The sequence below is a fragment of the Piliocolobus tephrosceles genome, chromosome X (genome assembly GCF_002776525.5).
Source record: "Piliocolobus tephrosceles isolate RC106 chromosome X, ASM277652v3, whole genome shotgun sequence".
NCBI lineage: Eukaryota > Metazoa > Chordata > Mammalia > Primates > Cercopithecidae > Piliocolobus > Piliocolobus tephrosceles.
Window position 1 is genome coordinate 80,790,703 of NC_045455.1, and position 21,688 is coordinate 80,812,390.

The following is a 21,688-nucleotide window of genomic DNA, read 5'->3' on the forward strand; positions in this document are numbered from 1 at the left end:
GGGGGAGGGGGGAGGGATTGCATTGGGAGTTATACGTGATATAAATGATGAATTGATGGGTGCTGACGAGTTGATGGCTGCAGCACACCAACGTGGCACAAGTATACATATGTAACAAACCTGCACGTTATGCACATGTACCCTAGAACTTAAAGTATAAAAAAAAAAAAAAAAAAGAGCACTTGTGTGCTCTTTCCCTTATGCTTCCACCATACCTCATAAACCCTGCTACTGCAGAATTGATAGGTATTGTAACTGCTTGCTTATCTCCACAAAAGCCTCCAAGTTCCTTCATGCCTGGAAACATGTTTTTGTCTTGGTATTCTCAGTATTTAGCACACTGCCTAGCACAGAGCAAACCCTTAAAAATCCTGAATAAATGTATAAACTCAGACATTACAGTTACCGTTGCATATTTCAAAAGTCTGAAGTTCCCAGGATATCTCGGAGTCTCAGCGATTTGCCTTTAGTTTGTGGCAAGCTGGAGAATCTATGTATTTACATGAAAAGGAACTTGTTTTTTTTACAATAAAGTCAAAAAAGCCTTTTACGTGTGAGTAATCTAATAAAGCAAGTTTTTCCTTATATAAAAATCAGGGGCAATCTTTGTCAGTAAAAAAAGCTTTATGTTACTTTTGTATTACCAAAATAAATATTTACCAATGAAGAAAATGTGGTAGAAGAAAGGTGAGCTCTGAAATGTATATCAAGCTTTCAAGTTTATCCCCTCTGGTTTTAAAGTAGTAAAACAATCATGACTTTAAAAGATATATAGTAAACTAATCCATATCAACACACTAAGCTTATCATCCTTGTTCAAGTGTTATCAGTTTGCAGCTCAGCAAACTTCCTGATTTTATGGTACTGCACCAAACATTTATCTAAATTAAAGTGTATGAGATCTAAAGGTGCTTTTCAATCACAATATCCTTTATGAATCAGAGTTTCATTCATCAAAATTACAGGCAAAAAGAGGTAAGGTCTCAAAGGGCTGTCTCATTACAAGGCTTGTAAACACTGTCCTTAGGAAGAATTGGTTTAACACTCAACAAATCAAAATCTGATTGGGAAGAGAATTTATTTGAGATCATCTATCTTCAGAAGACTGTTGGACTGAGTGCACTTTTTGGCCTCTTTAGCCATTCATCAAGAAATTAACAAGCGAATACCACAAAATACCAGAATGCCTTGGATCTGAAAATGTATACAATGTGTAAAGCTGGGTAGCATAGACATATATATATGCTATTGCCTATGAAAACATTAAAATACCAAAAAATTTAAAAGTTTAAGGAGAAAAAATGCCACTGAATTATAGCTCAAGGAAGCTAAATCCAAAACCATACTTATGTTATTTTCTGTATCATGTGACAACACATGAAAGCACTCTATAGACTGACTTCTGAGTAAATATATAGATATAAAACTCTGTATATGAAAATGTTATGTAATACAGAATATTGCATTGCACAAATCTAAAGTTCCTTTTTCATAAAATTTCTATTAATAACCAAGAATCCATGTGATAAAAGGTATATTTTAAAGGTGAAGTAACAGCAGAACTAAAATGTTTCTAGTATTGTTACTATATTCCAGTATTATTGTTACTCTTATTGTTATATTTTAAGTTACCATTTTAAAGTTTTATTGTTATTTTAAATAAGCATAAGTTAAAATGCAGAAATGACAAACTGGAGACATTAGCTCCTCTTAACGATATCAAAGAATATGTCTACCTGGAATGGCCACACGATCAAGGCAAAGAAATTAGTTCATGTGCTCTTTATGTTCTTTTCTATCGATAAAAATAAACAATTAATGTGAAGAAAAATATAGTATTTTATTTCTGTTTAAGAATTCCTCCTATAAATCAACTCTAAAACATCTATACTAATGAAGAAAAAAGTAATTCACAATAGGTTAGCTACAAATCATATGTGTGGCTAACACACATAAAAAAGAGATATAACCCCATACTAAGCCAGTTTTAGTGTAGACTCAGCTTTTCACCAGCTTATGCTATTATTATTTATACTGATTGTGGAACTATGGTGTTTCCATTTATTGAAAAGTTATATATAGGTATATTTATGGGTATTTATATATACTTATATACACAGTATATATAGTTATATATAGATGTATTTATTGAAAAGTTATATATAGGTATGTATATATAGGTATATATGTATATGTATCTAATATATATCAAACATGGAATAATACATTTTCAATGTTATTTTATTTGTATCATTTAAACATATGGTCTAAAGCTCATGATCTAGCCTCTGCTTATTTAACCTCACTATTTTACCGATTTGGCTTCTTTGCACTTCATATTCTCTAAAAGCTGAATGTTTTTGTCTGCACACATGCCACATTATCTCAAATCTTTAAGTCCGACGTATGTAATTTCTTTTACATAAAATCTCTTACGTGCCTTTTCCTTCAGGATTCAGTCAGGTTGATTATTTTCATCTCTGTATAACATTTGTATCTTAGAAAGAAGTCATCATATCTTATCACTGTTCATTTTTGGAGTGCTTTTAGTTTAGGGATTCTCTACTGGACTTTAATTTCACATGTCAAAATGGTACTAAATGATTGTTGAGTAAATGAAAACACATAAACACAATTTACATATTAATCATTTTACATGCATATTACTTGTTACTTTTCATGTACTTTACAGTTTCCTCATAAGTGGGAGAGTTGGACTATTTGATTTCTCATGCATAAGTTATTGTTCCCCACCAATATCCATTAGAAACATATTAAAAAAATTCAGACCAATCTCTTAATTTGTTTCCAAATTTGCAGAAGAGTAATATTAAGTATCTTCCACATTTTCTTTCACAGGATCATTGCAAAGTTAAAATGAGACAATGGAAATGTGTGGAGATTGTTTACATAGTAAGCTTTCAAAAATGTTTGTTAAATTTTTGATAAAATAAAACAAGAAGGCAAAAAGCATACTGAGTACATAATTAAAACTGAAAAAGAACTTAGTTAATGCTTTATTGCTTTTAATAGTTTTGCATAAGATTTATGTAAAGAGAGGGGAAAAAAAAAAAGCTGGCTTATCTGAGGATTAAAAAACTCAAGATAAAGCCTGAGTCTATGGTCTTGGCACAATACCTATCCAACATCAGGTATTCAACAAGTGATAGGTTTCTTTCCTTCAGTTGCAGTTAATATTCTTCCTTCCACCATGCTGTTATAACAGTGTCTGTATTAATTAAAGCATGAATGAGCCTTCAGCACCTCCACTAGATTGGATGCTCCCCGAAGACAGGAAGGATAGCATGAAGTACAAGTGTTATGAAGTAACACCTTTGGAAATTGAATGTAGTATAAATAGCTTACATTTTAAATGTAATGTATGTTTTCCATAACTATTTTATTCATTTAAAGATATTATTAAATAAAATTACATAAAGCACCAATGTATTTGACATATACTTTTTATTTTGCATACAGATATTTAATAATATAAATATGTTTACTATCTTGGATACCTGAAGGAAAAGAACTGCTTTCTCAAGAAGAGATAATGCATTTAATATAGGCTTCCTTTCATCTTTGGAAAAAGATCTTTGGGAGGACACTGGCAAAATAGAAATCTGGTCTAATTTTATTTTTACCTAAAGGTATTATCAGGTAATTCTGTTTCTAAACACTCAGAAATCAGTTGGACAGGATGGCATTCTTTATCAGAGAAGAAATTCTTTTCATTATACACCATTTCTCATTTTTTTTTTTTTTAGCTTGTTCAATGCATTTTGACAAAGTCTACCACTCTTTTAGTAGGAAGAAATGTTGCAATTCATGTCCAAACCTAAATACTTTCTAAAGTGCATTAATTACATGAATACTTCAGGAAATTTTAAAGCTTACTTTTTTTCCCATTAAAACTTAAGTCTGAGCAACAAATACCTTTTCAGACTAGTGCTTTTAGTAACTCTATATGATGTTATTTAATTTCCACTAAAAGGAAAAATATTTAAGATAAATCTACCTCTCAGAAAATTACACTAGATATGACATAATCTTGTACAATAATATGTATGAATCAATCTATTACTGAGAAGTTTACAATTTTGAACATTTCAAAAAAACCTGAAAGAATACTTTTTCTTATACTGAGGAACCTAGTGTTCAAAAACATTTTATGCTTGCCTTAGTTTATCTGTGAGATAAAAGTAATAGATACACACTAGAACAGTCTACTGCAACAATCATTTACTAATAAGTAAATATTTTTCTTTGTAAATCATCTAAATTCAAATTTTAATTTTGTGTTTCACTTTATAACATATAGTGTATCCTTCCTTAAGAAAAAAATTATGATAATAGGAAAGATCACTTTTCTAATGAAGATTAAGGACAAAAATTAAATCATCTTCTTTATAAAACAGCATTTTTTTAAAAAAAGAAAAGAAAACAGACCTTTCAATAGAAAAATCCCAATGGCAAAAATTGTTAGTGATACTGAATAAAAACACTAAATTAGAATGACCAGAAATCTCAAGCATTTTCTCACTCTTTTATACCTGATACTGAGTCAGAAGCCTCACTTTATCAATATAAAATTATTTTATGAAAGCAAGTATTCCTACACATGATATAAACTGTTTCTATTTGTTGTTCCAAACACATTTTAAGTAAAAATCTGATTATTTAGTAAGCAAATTTAATAAATACAGATACAAAGTCTGGATAGTTCAACCATCCAACTCCTCCTTTCTTAGTTGTGGATATTTTAGTTTGAATGAGTTGGATCTAACCATGATTCTCACTTAATTTAATTTTGTTGACAGAGAATATATTGAATAATGAAAAATAGATATTATCTATACCACTATAAAATTAAAAACCTAAGACACCAGCTTAAAATTTATAATAAACTTGGTTCAAAAATGCTAGTCCTTACATGGATCAATAATTCATGACACTTATGGTCCATTTTAGCACATGACTATATTACATAAAAGTCAGAGTACAGCATCTTATGTTTTTTACCAAAAAGGAACTTGTACAGACTTTTATTTTAAACTAGATATAAATATTACATCTTTAGGTAGGCTGTGTTTTGAAAAGCTGGGGGAAAACAGTTCAGTAGTATAGTAAATGTGCAGCATTAGCAACCTGGGAATTAACACATGGAAATTATCCCAACTGTTAAATTTGTATTCAGATTAGTTATGTTTGTAAACAATTTACTGGAATTTAAGAAAGAAGAGAAGAAAATGGCTACCTAACACCAACAGTTATTGCTCACTGGAAAAGGACATCAAGGACACTTGCAAGCAAAAGAATTGGATCAATATTAACTTGATTTTCATTTCATGCTTCCCCAACTCCAGTAAGCTGACAATATACTCTGATTATGTGAACTGCCTCAGAGTAACACAGAAAAGGTTATTAGAGCAAGAGGTGGAAATGGAATGCACTTTTTATATTGACAGGTCTGCTAATAGAGTATACTGATTTTCAAAGACATGCAATGCATTTTTACAATTTAGTTCTGACAGCAAAAACGGAATTTCATTTTATTCCTAATTCAAAATATTCATAGGTAAGCAATATTTCTTAGAGCAGACCAACAAATGCAAAATTCATAAACAGCATTTTTAAACAGAAAAATGCAATTAAAAAAGTGCAAGAAAATATTACTGAATTTAAGTGAAGCATTATATAAGTATGAAATGTTAATAACCTTCTTAATGGAGTCAATGTAGAAAACTGCATTCTATGCTTTTTAAGAAAATTTGATAAACCATATTTTAAGAATATACATGATGGTAAATGCAGACTCTCTCCACATTTTAGACTGGATATTACTTGGTAGGATTTTGATTAGCCATGAAGTTAAGATTTTTAATTATTTAAAATGGGATTTCATTATATTAAAAATCACAGGGCACATTTTACTTGTGAAAAAACATAATAAAACATATAGAAAACCTGGGTCATTTTGGAACTATCTAAATATCAGAAAGAGCAGAGATGATGCATTATTCATCTTTGTGACTATATGAGTACATTGCTTAGCGTTTGGTCCCTATGATAAAATACACACAGAAAAAGACTAACATGAAATAAATACATGAAAATGATAAAGACAGCTATCTTTACATGGATGACTTCTTTAAATGTTTTTGGCACTTTTTTTTTGGTATTTCCTATAATGAGCATATGCTTTTCTGAAAGAAAGCAAGAAAAGGAGGGAGGCAGGGAGGGAGGCACAAAGGAAAGGAACCTGTATCATGTACCAAGATGGGTAGATGGCTGGTGAGCAACAGAATGTGAGTTAGAAAGTTTGGCAACCATTAGAATGAAAGAAAAGATTAACTGGACAACTTGAGAGTCGGCTGACAGGGTAGGGAGACTTTCTTGCACAGTAAGTGACATTACCTCAAGAATGATGCTTAGTGTCTTCTTCTTTCTTCTTCTTTCTTCTTCCTTCTTCTTCTTCTTCTTCTTCTTCTTCTTCTTCTTCTTCTTCTTCTTCTTCTTCTTCTTCTTCTTCTTCTTCTCCTTCTCCTTCTCCTTCTCCTTCTTTCTTCTTCTTCTTCTTCTTCTTCCTCTTCCTCTTCCTCTTCCTCTTCCTCTTCCTCTTCCTCTTCTTCTTCTTCTTCTTCTTCACATCTAGCATTCCTTGTTTACTAGAGTTTTAAACTTTTTCCATTTCATGTATTTTCAAATAGGAGACAAGTTTATTTTTCCATCTTGCCGATAGCATACGCACTAAGACAATATTCTCAGTTTTTGATCTCAATCCAATTATTTAGTGATTTTTGTATCCCCATGGCACATTTAGTAAATGTCAATTCCCTATTTGATCATTGTGATGGAGCAGCAATTTTTGTGAAGGTGGCCTGGGTCATGAAGGTAGGGGAAGGAGCCAGTAAGAAGTCAAAGAATTAAGATGGCATTAATGACAACATGGCCTTCATTTGGGATATGGCATATCCCAAACATATAGGCTTTGATAGGTCATGCAAGTTAGCATTTATATTATATTTTAATTACATTATGCTAAAAATGAATGGTGGTTTTGCTCTACACAGTATTAACAACCAGAAATCAGATTACTATAGATTAGAATTTTCAATGGAGAATTTACGGTAAGAATTTTAAAAATGTGAGGGACAAAATCATGTTTGTATAGACAATTTAAGGAAAATAAACAGAGACAATAAATACGGGCTGGTTTTCCATGAGAGGCTCGCTGTCTTCTTTTAAGTCTATCACAAAGTCCAATGTGGACAGTTCACTTTAAAAGTGTCAGATGGTGGAAAATGGGGGTAGGAGACTTTTGAGACAGGTAAGCAATTGGCCCAGAGACATGGAAGAAAGAGGTAATTTTAAAAGTCTCTTTAATTATTAAAAAATGAAATATCTAAGTGATGGTGCTGATACAGATGATCTAAAAGCACTTTTTAAAACACCAAAACATTTAAAAATATTTTCCTAAATGGCACAGAATACATATCCTGGGAATGATACTAAGTTAATCTGTTCTGATGTATCTTTACAGACGATAGGCTATAAGCATCAACCAAATACTAGCAGGTAAACTTTACAGCAGGGAAATGTTCAGTAATGCCCTTACAGTTAAGGAAATTCCAAATGTATTTACTACAACACACTGTAGAGTAACAGACTGGTATTTGGGTTGAGTTTTAGCTTTATCTATCACTTATTATTTAGCACATCACCTAATTTCTATGGTTTGTCATTTTCCAAATAAAAATCACTTAATGACAATCCCCTTCACAGCAGGGCCACCACTGTGTTTCAGCCTCATCTTCACACCATTTCCCCACACTATCCTGTGTTCCATTATTCAGTACCATTTTCCATTCCTTGAATACATTATGTTGTATTATGTGGTCCCTTTTTCCACAATGCCACTCTCCCACTCATTGGCTTGGGAAGACTTCCATTCATCCTTTCGACTCCAGCTAAAATATATTTCTTCAGTTAGGCAACCTTCTTTACTGAGCTCCCATAACATTTTTAATATACTTTGATGAAAATATTATAATTGTATATTGTAATCACTTATAAATGCGATTGTGTGTACACTTTACCAAAAATTAGTCTACAAGAAGCAAGATTTTGAACAATGATCTAAATTAGTTCCATGCCAGTCAGAAGTAATTTGGAAACGCCATCCTTCCAGACCTAGTTTATAGAAAATCCATCCTTCAATGTTGTTACCCAAAGTGATGAACAGCGTGGTTAAAATCTGTTTGTATACCTTAAAATTAATCAATTATCGGGCTGGGCGTGGTAGCCGATGCCTGTAATCCCAGCACTTTGGGAGGCCAAGGCAGGCGGATCACCTAAGGTCAAGAGCTCGAGACCAGCCTGGCCAACATGGTGAAATCCCGTCTCTACCAAAAATACAAGAATTAGCTGGGCATGGTGGTGCATGCCTGTAATCGCAGCTACTCAGGAGGTTGAGGTGGGAGAATCACTTGAACCTGGGAGGCGGAGGTTGCAGTAAGCCAAGATCGTACCACTGCACTCCAGCCTGGGCAACAACAGTGAAACTCCATCTCAAAAAAAAAAAGAAAAAGAAAAAGAAAAAAATCAATTATCAAATTAAATAAAATATAGCAACTGAGTAATAAGCACAAAGAATTGTATTAATGTGAATGTTCCATATGGAACTGACAGAAGATCTGATTCTTATCCTCAAATGGTTTTTGTTTTATCTAGGAATATGAAACATCTAAAATAAAAATACTTTCTGAAACCTTTACGAAGTGACTTGTCATCAAATGCCAAATATTAAGGCCATTCAAAGGAGTAAGGGTCCTTTATGTCTCCACGCTATGGTAATTTCTGTTATCACCTCTGCCTTTACTCCCCTGATAACCTGGTAAATTCATAATATTGAGGCAATTCATAAGCCTTTACTTGTTTGAAGCCTACTCCAACCAGACTCAGTAAGTCACTGTCTCTCCCTGTGCCCCTTTAGGAACTACTACATCCCTCTATGACAAATGTTTATTTTCTTTTTTCCTTTCACCTGGACTAGGGTTATTCAAACTTTGGTACTATCGATATTTCGGCCTCGAATTTTGCTGTTGTCATTGTGGGGAGCTCTTCTGTATGTGGTAGGGTATTTTAGGCAGCATTCCTGGTGTCTACCAATTAGATGCCAGCAGTGCACTCCTACCCCCACCCCTGTTGAGAATCACTACACTAAACCATGTGCTGTTAGATGGAAGAAACTGATTGTCTCAGTCTCCAAATCCAGCATCTAGCATGTGCATAGTATGTAGAAGTTATTCATAAATGCTTTTAAATTAATAAAGTTACTCAAGTTCTCTGAATCTGTATAAAGTCTACAAGCTGAACCTTCAACAGAAAACTAAGTGGCTTGTTAGAACATTTATTAATATGAAAAATGCTAAATAATATCTGTAAAATGTATTTTGTAAGAATATTTTATAACTTAGCCTTTATATAACCCATTTAAATTATTTTAAGAGACTGTAAAAACTACTGGTGAAGACAAGGCTATGATACTAAAATATGACACTACACCAAAAAGAGCTGACACTTCCTGCATGTCTTTCCCTCTCTCTTTTTAAAAATTTACATCATTGACTTTCAATAAATGATTTAAACCATAACCAGATTACCTATTTCACTCCAAACAAGGAGATCCAATTACTAATACACAAACCAAAGTGGAGTTTTCAATGAACAACAATGAAGATGTTTACTAGAGTCTCTACATAATACAACCAATAGGTTATTAGGTTTTAAAAAATCAAGTCATCTCTTTCACATGTTATAAGACCTATAAAGTCTCTGAAAAATGAAGTCAGATTACTTGATAGCTTCTTTCTCAACAACTGTATAGCCGTCTTAGTATTTTTCTATTCTCACTGCCTTTCTTATTCTTGATGACTGAAAGTAGCACATTACAGTAGCCATGCATATACCATCAAAACTAATTTAATTCCAGATTCATTACAGAGCTGCTTTTTATTCATCAAGGTCATATCTTGATGGCTTCACAAGCTTAGATAAATCAGGTGTTAAGCAGACACATCTCTGAGGAACGTAAGAATGTTCTCATTTGCAGTTCTCAGCATATCTTATTATTTATTGCCACAGAAATGACTGATTAACTTTGTCATTTTTGCTCCATGTTTTTTTTTCCTCAGGCTGAAGCAGACTACTCTCTTCTACGATGCCTGATCAGACCTATTTAAGATGATGTCTTTGATCACAGACATGGAGGCACTTGCAATCTTAGGTTTTGATGAAATATTGTTCTACTGTAATTTTATGAAAGGGCAACAGAGGCCTAAATAATAATTGACAGTCAACAAAGACAATCAAACTTATTAAGATTTTGTAGCATTCTTCGACAACTACAATATTGACATGCTAGAAATGCACCAGAATTTGACTAGTCTAAGTTTTATTCTAATATATAAACAATATACAAAACCCTCCTTTTTCGATCATTTCCCTATTAGCTAATTTGCTCAAAAGAAAAAGAATTCTGCAGATCAGAAGATGAGTTTATGAGTTTTAAAATATTTTCCTTATACTGTTCCATTGCTATGGTCTGTAAAATTCATGGTAATCAAATTAAATTTTCACTTGTATGAGATTTTGCTATTAGAAAACACCTAAATAACACATTAAATACATGCAAAATTAGAACACTAACCATCAGGGAAAAAATTACATGCCTCTAGGTTTTCATTAATCACATTCCAACACCAGAGGCTGAAAGTATATCAAATCACACAAAATCTTTTGCACATGACAACCTCATAAATTATTCAACTCATTAGTATTACTAAAAAAGCATGAAAAACTCCATCAGTATAAAGGATATTTTCCAACTGAAAAAGGTCAACCAAGTTTCAATAATGAAATTGAAGGGAAAGCTTTTCAAAGTAAATATGAAATAAAATTATTATCCATTATTTCCTTGAAATTATATCCAATTCTGACTGCTCATTTAAAAGAAAGCATTGCTAATGTATTATTAATATATTTGAAGCACCAAATAAATTTCCTGAAAATAATGTCATGAAATCCAAATGATGGCTAAATGTTCCTTCCCATCACATGAAAATTTAAATATAATTTAAAATGTTTAGTTGAATTTAGGATATCAGAAAAAATCAAATGACTCAAGATATTTTTATTAAAACATGAAGTCTGCAAAATCAGTTTCACTTCTATCACACTAATAAAGGCTTATATTCTTGAACCACAGTATACTTACATTAATAGATAAGACGAAATCAACGCCAAATCCCAGGGATTGCTTTCATGGTCACGTAAAAACTTCCTTTCTAAGTAACTTAAGATTGTTCTCCCAGTGTATACAACATGTTGAAAATTCTGAAAACTTTGATACTTAATTCAAATACTTCTAGATATTCTGAAAGTTCCATCTATAAAATGTTCTTTTGTTCCCAAAATCTTTTTTGTTGCTACCAGGTAATCAATATAAAACTTTTTGACCAAAGTGTTCAGCAGAAATTCTACACAGTTAGCACTTAACTTTCACAATAGAATTTAACAATAGGGAAATTGAAATAGTGTCATTATTTAACATAGAGGAAGAGATCAGTTGAATTTCAATTTATTCTAGCAGCTTAGTCAGAATTTGCAGGTTTGTGCTATAAATATACTCTTAATCTCCACCTATACAACTCCAAAACATTAAATCATTTTGGATGTTAGTCTATACACTGCTAGACTTCAAAATACTTAAACACATTAAAATGTTTAATGGCAGGCAGAATATCCAGATGTCAGGTTATTTTTTTTTAATATGCTTTATGTTCGAGGGTACATGTGCACAACATGTAGGCTTGTTACATATGTATACATGTGCCATGTTGGTGTGCTGCACCCATTAACTCATCATTTACATTAGGTATACCTCCTAATGCTATCCCTGACCTCTCCCCCTACCCCACAACAGGCCCCGGTGTGTGAAGTTCCCCTTCCTGTGTCCAAGTGTTCCCATTGTTCAATTCCCACCTATGAGTGAGAACATGCAGTCTTTGGTTTTCTGGTCTTGTGATAGTTTGCTGACAATGATGGTTTCCAGCTGCATCAGTGTCCCTACAAAGGACATGAACTCATCCTTTTTTATCCCTGCATAGTATTCCATGGTGTATATGTGCCACATTTTCTGAATCCACTCTGTCACTGATGGACATTTGGGTTGGTTCCAAGTCTTTGCTATTGTGAATAGTGCCACAATGAACATACGTGTGCATTTGTCTTTATAGCAGCATGATTTACAATCCTTTGGGTATATACCCAGTAATGGGATGGTTGGGTCAACTGGGATTCATAGTTCTAGATCCTTGAGGAATCGCCACACTGTCTTCCACAATGGTTGAAGTGGTTTACAGTCCCACCAACAGTGTAAAAGTGTTCCCATTTCTCCACATCCTCTCCAGTACCTGTTGTTTCCTGACTTTTGAATGATCATCATTCTAACTGGTGTGAGATGGTATCTCATTGTGGTTTTGATTTGCATTTCTCTGATGGCTAGTGATGATGAGCATCTTTTCATGAGTCTGCTGGCTGCATAAATGTCTTCTTTTGAGAAGTGTCTGTTCAAATCCTTTGCCCACATTTTGATGGGGTTTTGTTTTTTTCTTGTAAATTTGAGTTCTTCGTAGGTTCTAGATATTAGCCCTTTGTCAGATGAGTAGATTGCAAAAATTTTCTCCCATCCTGTAGGTTGCCTGTTCACTCTGATGGTAGTTTCTTTTGCTGAGCAGAAGCTCTTTAGTTTAATTAGATCCCATTTGTCAATTTCGGCTTTTGTTGCCATTGCTTTTGGTGTTTTAGACATGAAGTCCTTGCCCATGCCTATGTCCTGAATGGTAATACCTAGGTTTTCTTCTAGGGTTTTTATGGTTTTAGGTCTAAGATTTAAGTCTCTAATCCATCTTGAATTAATTTTTGTATAAGGTGTAAGGAAGGGATCCAGTTTCAGCTTTCTACTTATGGCTAGCCAGTTTTCTCAGCACCATTTATTAAATAGGGAATCCTTTCCCCATTTCTTGTTTTTGTGGTTTATCAAAGATCAGATGGTTGGAGATGTGTGATATTATTTCTGAGGGCTCTGTTCTGTTCTATTGGTCTATATCTCTGTTTTGGTACCAGTACCATGCTGTTTTGGTTACTGTAGACTTGGAGTATAGTTTGAAGTCAGGTAGCGTGATGCCTCCAGCTTTGTTCTTTTGACTTAGGATAGTCTTGACGATGTGGGTTCTTTTTTGGTTCCATATGAACTTTAGTTTTTTCCAATTCTGTGAAGAAAGTCATTGGTAGCTTAATTGGGATGGCACTGAATCTATAAATTACCTTGGGCAGTATGACCATTTTCATGATACTGATTCCTCCTATCCATGAGCATGGAATGTTCTTCCATTTGTTTGTGTCCTCTTTTATTTCGTTGAGCAGTGATTTGTAGTTCTCCTTGAAGAGGTCCTTCACATACCTTGTAAGATGGATTCCTAGGTATTTTATTCTCTTTGAAGCAATTGTGAATGGGAGTTCATTCATGATTTGACTCTCTGTTTGTCTGTTATTGGTGTATAAGAATGCTTGCGATTTTTGCACATTGATTTTGTATCCCGAGACTTTGCTGAAGTTGCTTATCAGCTTAAGGAGATTTTTGGCTGAGACGATGGGGTTTTCTAAATATACAATCATGTCATCTGCAAACAGGGATAATTTGACTTCCTCTTTTCCTAACTGAATATCCTTTATTTCTTTCTCTTTGTCTGACTGCCCTCGCCAGAGCTTCCAACACTATGTTGAATAGGAGTGGTGAGAGAGGGCATCCCTGTCTTGTGCCAGTTTTCATAGGGAATGCTTCCAGTTTTTGCCCATTCAGTATGATATTGGCTGTGGGTTTGTCATAAATAGCTCTTATTATTTTGACATATATCCCATCAATACCGAATTAATTGAGAGTTTTTAGCATGAAGGGTTATTGAATTTTGTTAAAGGCCTTTTCTGCATCTATTGAGATAATCATGTGGTTTTTGTCTTTGATTCTGTTTATATGCTGGATTACATTTATTGATTTGTGTATGTTGAACCAGCCTTGCATCCCAGGGATGAAGCCCACTTGATCATGGTGGATAAGCTTTCTGATGTGCTGCTGGATTTGGTTTGCCAGTATTTTATTGAGGATTTTTGCATCGATGTTCATCAGGGATATTGGTCTAAATTTCTCTTTTTTTGTTGTGTCTCTGCCAGGCTTTGGTATTAGGACGATGTTGACCTCATAAAATGAATTAGGGAGGATTCCCTCATTTTCTATTGATTGGAATAGTTTCAGAAGGAATCGTACCAGCTCCTCCTTGTACCTCTGGTAGAATTCAGCTGTGAATCTGTCTGGTCCTGGAGTTTTTTTGGTTGGTAGGCTATAAATTGTTGCCTCAATTCCAGAGCCTGTTATTGGTCTATTGAGGGACTCAACTTCTTCCTGGTTTAGTCTTGGGAGGGTGTATGTTTCCAGGAAGCTATCCATTTCTTCTGGGTTTTCTAGTTTATTTGCGTAGAGGTGTTTATATTATTCTCTGATGGCAGTTTGTATTTCTGTGGGGTCGGTGGTGATATCCCCTTTACCATTTTTTATTGTGTCTATTTGATTGTTTTCTCTTTTCTTCTTTATTAGTCTTGCTAGCAGTCTATCAATTTTGTTGATCTTTTCAAAAAACCAGGTCCTGGATTCATTGATTTTTTGAAGGGATTTTTGTGTCTCTATCTCCTTCAGTTCTGCTCTGATCTTAGTTATTTCTTGCCTTCTGCTAGCTTTTCAATGTGTTTGCTCTTGCTTCTCTAGTTCTTTTAATTGTGATGTTAGGGTGTCAGTTTTAGATCTTTCCTGTTTTCTCTTGTGTGCATTTAGTGCCACAAATTTCCCTCTACACACTGCTTTAAATGTGTCCCAGAGATTCTGGTATGTTGTATCTTTGTTCTCATTGGTTTCAAAGAACATTTTTATTTCTGCCTTCACTTTGTTATGTACCCAGTAGCCATTCAGGAGCAGGTTGTTCAGTTTCCATGTAGTTGAGCGATTTTGACTGAGTTTCTTAGTCCTGAGTTCTAGTTTGATTGCACTCTGGTCTGAAAGACAGTTTGTTATAATTTTTGTTCTTTTACATTTGCTGAGGAGTGCGTTACTTCCAATCATGTGGTCAATTTTGAAGTAAGTGCGATGTGGTGCCTGAAGAATGTATATTCTGTTGATTTGGGGTGAAGAGTTCTGTAGATGTCTATTAGGTTCGCTTGGTGCAGAATTGAGTTCAATTCCTGGATATCTTTGTGAACTTTCTGTCTCATTGATCTGTCTAATGTTGACAGTGGGGTGTTAAAGTCTCCCATTATTATTGTGTGGTAGTCTAAGTCTCTTTGTAAGTCTCTAAGGACTTGCTTCATGAATCTGGATGCTCCTGTATTGGGCGCATATATATTTAGGATAGTTAGCTCTTCTTGTTTAATTGATCCCTTTACCATTATGTAATGGCCTTCTTTGTGTCTTTTGATCTTTGTTGGTTTAAAGTCTGTTTAATTAGAGACTAGGATTGCAACCCCTGCCTTTTTTGTTTTCCATTTGCTTGGTAGATCTTCCTCCATCCCTTTATTTTGAGCCTATGTGTGTCTCTGCATGTGCGATGGTCCTCCTAAACATAGCAAACTGATGGGTCTTGACTCTTTATCTAATTTGCCAGTCTGCATCTTGTAATTGGAGCATTTAGCTCATTTACATTTAAGGTTTACACTGTTATGTGAGAACTTGATCTTGTCATTATGATACTAGCTGGTTATTTTGCTCATTAGTTGTTGCAGTTTCTTCCCAGTATTGATGGTCTTTACATTTTGGTGTGTTTTTGCAGTGGCTGGTACCGGGTGTTCCTTTCCATGTTTAGTACTTCCTTCAGGATCTCTTGTAGTGCCGGCCTGGTGGTGATAAATCTCTGAGCATTTGCTGGTTTGTAAAGGATTTTATTTCTCCTTCACTTATGAAATTTAGTTTGGCTGGATATGAAATTCTGGGTTGAAAATTCTTTTCTTTAAGAATGTTGAATATTGGCTCCCACTCTCTTCTGGCTTGTAGAGTTTCTGCTGAGAGATCTGCTGTTAGTCTGATGGGCTTCCCTTTGTGGGTACCTAACCTTTCTCTCTGGCTGCCCTTAACATTTTTTCCTTCATCCCAACTTTGGTGAATCTGACAATTATGTGTCTTGGAGTTGCTCTTCTCGAGGAGCATCTTTGTGGCATTCTCCCTATTTCCTGAATTTCAATGTTGGCCTGCCTTGCTATGCTGGGGAAGTTCTCCTGGATAATATCGTGCAGAGTGTTTTCCAACTTGGTTTCATTCTCCCTGTCACTTTCAGGTACACCAATTAGATGTAGATTTGGTCTTTTCACATAGTCTCATATTTCTTGGAGGCTTTGTTCATTTCTTTTTACTCTTTTTTCTCTAAACTTCTCTTCTCACTTCATTTCATTCATTTGATCTTCAATCACTGATATCCTTTCTTCCAGGTGATTGAGTCAGTTACCGAAGTTTGTGCATTTGTCACATAGTTCTCGTGTCACAGTTTTCATCTCTATCAGGTCGTTTAAGGACTTCTCTACAATGGTTATTCCAGTTAGCCATTTGTCAAATCTTTTTTCAAGGTCTTTTAGTTTCTTTGCGCTGGGTTCATAGTTCCTCCTTTAGCTTGGAGAAGTTTGATCAGCTGAAGCCTTGTTCTCTCAACTCATCAAAGTCATTCTCCATCCAGCTTTGTTCCATTGCTGGTGAGGGGCTGTGTTCCTTTGGAGAGGGAGAGGCGCTCTGATTTTTAGAATTTTCAGCTTTTCTGCACTGCTTTTTCCCCATCTTTGTGATTTTATATACCTTTGGTGTTTGATGGTGGTGACATACAGATGGGGTTTTGGTGTGGATGTCCTTTCTGTTTGTTAGTTTTCCTAGTAACATTCAAGACCCTCAGCTGCAGGTTTGTTGGAGTTTGCTTGAGGTCCACTCCAGGCCCTGTTTGCCTGGGTATCAGCAGCACAGGCTGCAGAAGAGTGAATATTGCTGAACAGCAAATGTTGCTGTCTGATCGTTCCTCTGGAAGCTTCGTCTCAGAGGTGAGGGTACCCGGCCCTGTGAAGTGTGAGGTGTCAGTCTGCCCCTAGTGGGGGATATCTCCCAGTTAGGCTACTCGGGGGTCAGGGACCCACTTGAGCAGGCAGTCTGTCCGTTCTCAGATCTCAATCTCTGTGCTGGGGGAATCACTACTCTCTTCAAAGCTGTCAGATGGGACATTTACATCTGTAGAGGTTTCTGCTGCTTTTGGTTAGGCTATGCCCTGTCCTCAGAGGTGGGGTCTACAGAGGCAGGCAGGCCTCCTTGAGCTGCTGTGGGCTCCACCCAGTTCGAGCTTCCCGACTGCTTTGTTTACCTACTTAAGCCTCAGCAATGGTGGGCAATTCTCCCTCAGCCTCCCTGCCGCTTTTCAGTTAGATCTCAGACTGCTGCACTAGCAATGAGGGAGGCTCTGTGGGTGTGGGACCCTCTGAGCCAGGCGTGGGATATAATCTTCTCTTGTGCCATTTGCTAAGACCCTTGGTAAAGCGCAGTATTAGGGTGGGAGTGACCCGATTTTCCAGGTGTTGTGTGTCAAGGTTTCCCTTGTCTAGGAAAGGGAATTCCCTTCCCCCTTGTGCTTCCCAGGTGAGGTGATGCCTCACCCTGCTTCGGCTCTCGCTCATTGGGCTGCACCCACTGTCCTGCACCCACTGTCCAACACACCCCAGTGAGATGAACCCGGTACCTCAGTTGGAAATGCAGAAATCACCCATCTTCTGTGTCGCTCATGCTGGGAGCTGGAGGCTGGAGCTGTTCCCGTTTGGCCATCTTGGCGCCCTAAAGGGAACTATCACTATTTTTTTTTTTTATCTTTTACATGGATGTCCTGGAAATCTGTATCTACAAAATCTTTATATAAAATACATGAAATCTGTTTTCTTTCTTTTTTTTGAGTCTTTTTTTTTTTTTGAAACTAAGCTTTCCACTCTTCCCACAATATGATATTGTTTTTCAGATTTTCCAAATAAAACTGTGGTGAATATTTTAAAATAGCTTTTTTTTCCCCTCTTTTGAGTCATTTTGTTGGGTCATGTCCCCAGATGGGGAATTGTTGGGTCAAACACTGTCAGCATTTTTGAGGCTCTTGGTGTGCACTGGCAAAATGTTTTGCAAAGGACTTGTTTCCAGCAATCCTCATTTACATTGTTTCAGCAACATACATGAGATTCTTTATATTTTTACTGCAAACCCACTAATACCGAATATTACAAGAAAAAGGTTTCTGGGCTCATTTACAATGGATAAATGATTTCTTCTGTACTTTTTTTAAAATTGCTTTCACTTTTAATTCAACTTGCAGGGATAAAATTTTAAAAAAATCTGAAATAATTTTCAAACTGATAGAAACATTTCAAATATAGTACAAAACCCCTATTTTTATCCTTATCCAGGTTTTCCCAATATTAACAAAATCTACTCCCCACACCCCACTCCTGTACATATCCATTATCACTAATCTTTTGAAAACCTTTTGAGAAGTTGCAGGTATGGTGTCCTATTACCCCTAACTACTCCACTGTATTTCTCAGAACAAGAACATTCCTGTGTAAGCACCATAAACCCTCCAACTCTGGAAGTTAGCATTGGTAACAATACTGCCATCCAGATCATGGACCCCAGTCAAATTTTACCAACTGCAATCATCTAGAAAAATGTGCTGTAAGGCTGGGCACGGTGGCTCATGCGTATAATTCCAGCACTTTGGGAGGCCAAGGTGGGTGGATTGCCTGAGTTCAGGAGTTCAAGACCAGCCTGGCAAACACAGTGAAACCCCATCACTACTGAAAATACAAAAGAGTTAGCCAGGCATGGTGGCAGGCGCTTGTAATCCCAGCAGGAGAATGGCTTGAACCCAGGAGGCAAAGGTTGAAGTGAGCTGAGATCGTGCCATTGCACTCCAGCCTGGGCAACAAGAGTGAAATTCTGTCACAAACAAACAATGAACAACAAAAAAAGTGCTGTAATAATCTATCTTGTCTTTTTTGGTCTTCTCCAGTCTGGAATATTTTCTCAGTCTTTCCTTATCTTTTGGGTCTTTGGCAGTACAAAATCTGTTTTGAATTAGGATTTTCAACATTTACTGGATTAAGTGCTTTGTAATAATTATTGATATGTACTTCCTATTTCTTCTGAAGAGATATTTTTGATATAGGTTAGAGTGCACATTACAGGCAGGAAGAAGGCACAATACTAAATTTCTCTCATCAATTTGTGATTCTTCCCTCTACTTCTATATATAGATCACTCCAGAGAGAGCTTCCCACTCACCTTCTCTACATCCTCTGTATTTACTCCCAACTCTCCACTCAGTTCTAAAGTCCATAGTCTTGTGAACTGTGATGAAGGTTACAGGAGAATCATTTTTGGAGATAAAATTGCTTTATTTCTCTTTAGTCTTCTACTCCCTGACCTTAGAATGACCATGGAGTAACTCCAATAGGACCATGTAGATTCCCTGAATATTGTATAGTATAGATGTGTCATCTTTGTTCTTAATAGGTCTAATAAAAACATACTCCTCTTTTCTTTTATAAAATAACACAACTCAAGAGGGATAGATAATAGCTTCTGAAAGTTGCTGATGATCCAGATGGAAAATTCATAAATACTGTATTTTAAAATATAGTACATATAAAGAATATTTAGTATCACTTACACCTCTATCTATTTCAAAATTAGGGTATTATTTTTTACTTTAGGTTCATTAACAATAGTTACTATTTTATTAAAATATGACTATCAGTTTGAAAAAGATTTTATTTAAAGATTTTAAATTTTGTTTCTTATAGGCTTTGACACTGGTTTATTAGGAATTATTTTACAAATTAAACACACAAAGTATTCACTTTTAAGAAGAAATACAAACATTTTTCTTAAAAAAGCCTTTCTTAAAAGTAATCTGTAGACTGTGGAATGCAGTATAATATGAATTCTATACAATTAAAGCTTTGGCAACTCAGTATCACTAACGATATCACTGTAGCATAAACTCTGTTACAAATTGTCTTTATATATTTCTACTTTCAAATGAGATAAATTCAGGATTAATTGGTAAAAAAGTCTAAATTATTGGTTAAATGAAATGAAGTTTTAATAATTTTAAGCTCATATTATAAAACATGCTATTACTATGTAGGCAGATATTTCTAAGATTCTCTCCTACAGGATCATAATGATAACTTATTTTAAGTTAGTATCAAATCCTTAGAGGGCTATTATCCTTAGGTGCTATTTTTAGTTATTCAAAGAAGACAAAGTATAATTTTTTTCCAGCATATTTTTTCTATAGTTACTTTTACTGTATAAAGTTACTGTGTTACTTTTATCTTAGGTGTAACAGTTTCATACGAAATCCTTATCTATTTCTTAATGATATTTTGAGGCTTATTACGTTATAGCAATTCATAGATTACTGGGACAAGAAATTTTAAAAGCTTTGCACATTTTGTCTTTTTATTGTTTCCCTGTTCAATTCATTAAGAACATGAATAGTATTACATGATATAAACTATGATTTGATATAATGCCATTTATCAACTATAGTAAATTTTTTAAACAGATGGCTCACTTAGTACTCCCAAATAAATGAAAATTAATATAATGAAATACGAGTAACTGAAGAACAAAAGTGGATAACAAGTACATGGACAGTGTTCATTACTGGTATTTCCTTAGTGAATGTGGTTTATAAAATTCTGATATGCCCCATCAAACTTAAACTTGTTAGAGCACTGAAAAATGGGCAAGTAGACCAAATGTTCCTAAGTATACTTCTTAGCAGAAAACAATCTAAAATAGCAGCATTTTTATTAAACTACAAAAATATTTTGATATTTATGATTTACTGTATAATTTATAAAGAACAATTTAGGGTACAGTTCCATTGTAGTGTGATAATTAATGATACTGTAAGTAGGAGACCATCTTTCTCAGACTTGTAGTCCATTGGAGAACTGGAAATTTAAATTGGCAGCTTATAACAAGATTCTAAATTACATTTTATTAAACTGAAAGGAATAGGTGGGATGAAAACAAAATATCATATCAAGAGGTTATTAATAAAACGTTTTTTCAGTTATATATACAATATGTATATGCATACATAAACATATACTCACTGTATACATATGTATATATATTATATGTGTATATGTATATTAATGCAGTATATATAAGTGCGTACACAGAAACAAATTTATACATAAAATATATAGGTCTGAGTACAGGATCAGGGTCATTTTTTTATTTACTATGAGTCTTGGTCATCAAAGTTTGAAAGACACCGAAAAAGAAATTAATTTTATTCTTGTTTTAGGATATATGAAAGAGACGTTAGTTAATAACTAACTATGTGAAGTCCATTTATCTCTTAAAAAGAAGTTGAAGGCTATAAAAATATATCTAATCTGAGAAATAATGGGTTGATTAATAGTAACCTAAATGATGCTGAAGGATAAAGCAGAACAAAATATTTCTGACTCATGACATGGAGAACATTAAATACTA

At 34.6% G+C, this 21,688-nt stretch overlaps 1 protein-coding gene across 2 annotated transcripts in view; it reads right to left on the bottom strand.

Annotated features, from left to right (window-relative positions):
- The window catches only part of NBEA (neurobeachin), a 743,995-nt gene that overhangs the window by 235,666 nt on the left and 486,641 nt on the right, over positions 1–21,688 (bottom strand). The gene's annotated exons all lie outside the window — the stretch shown is intronic.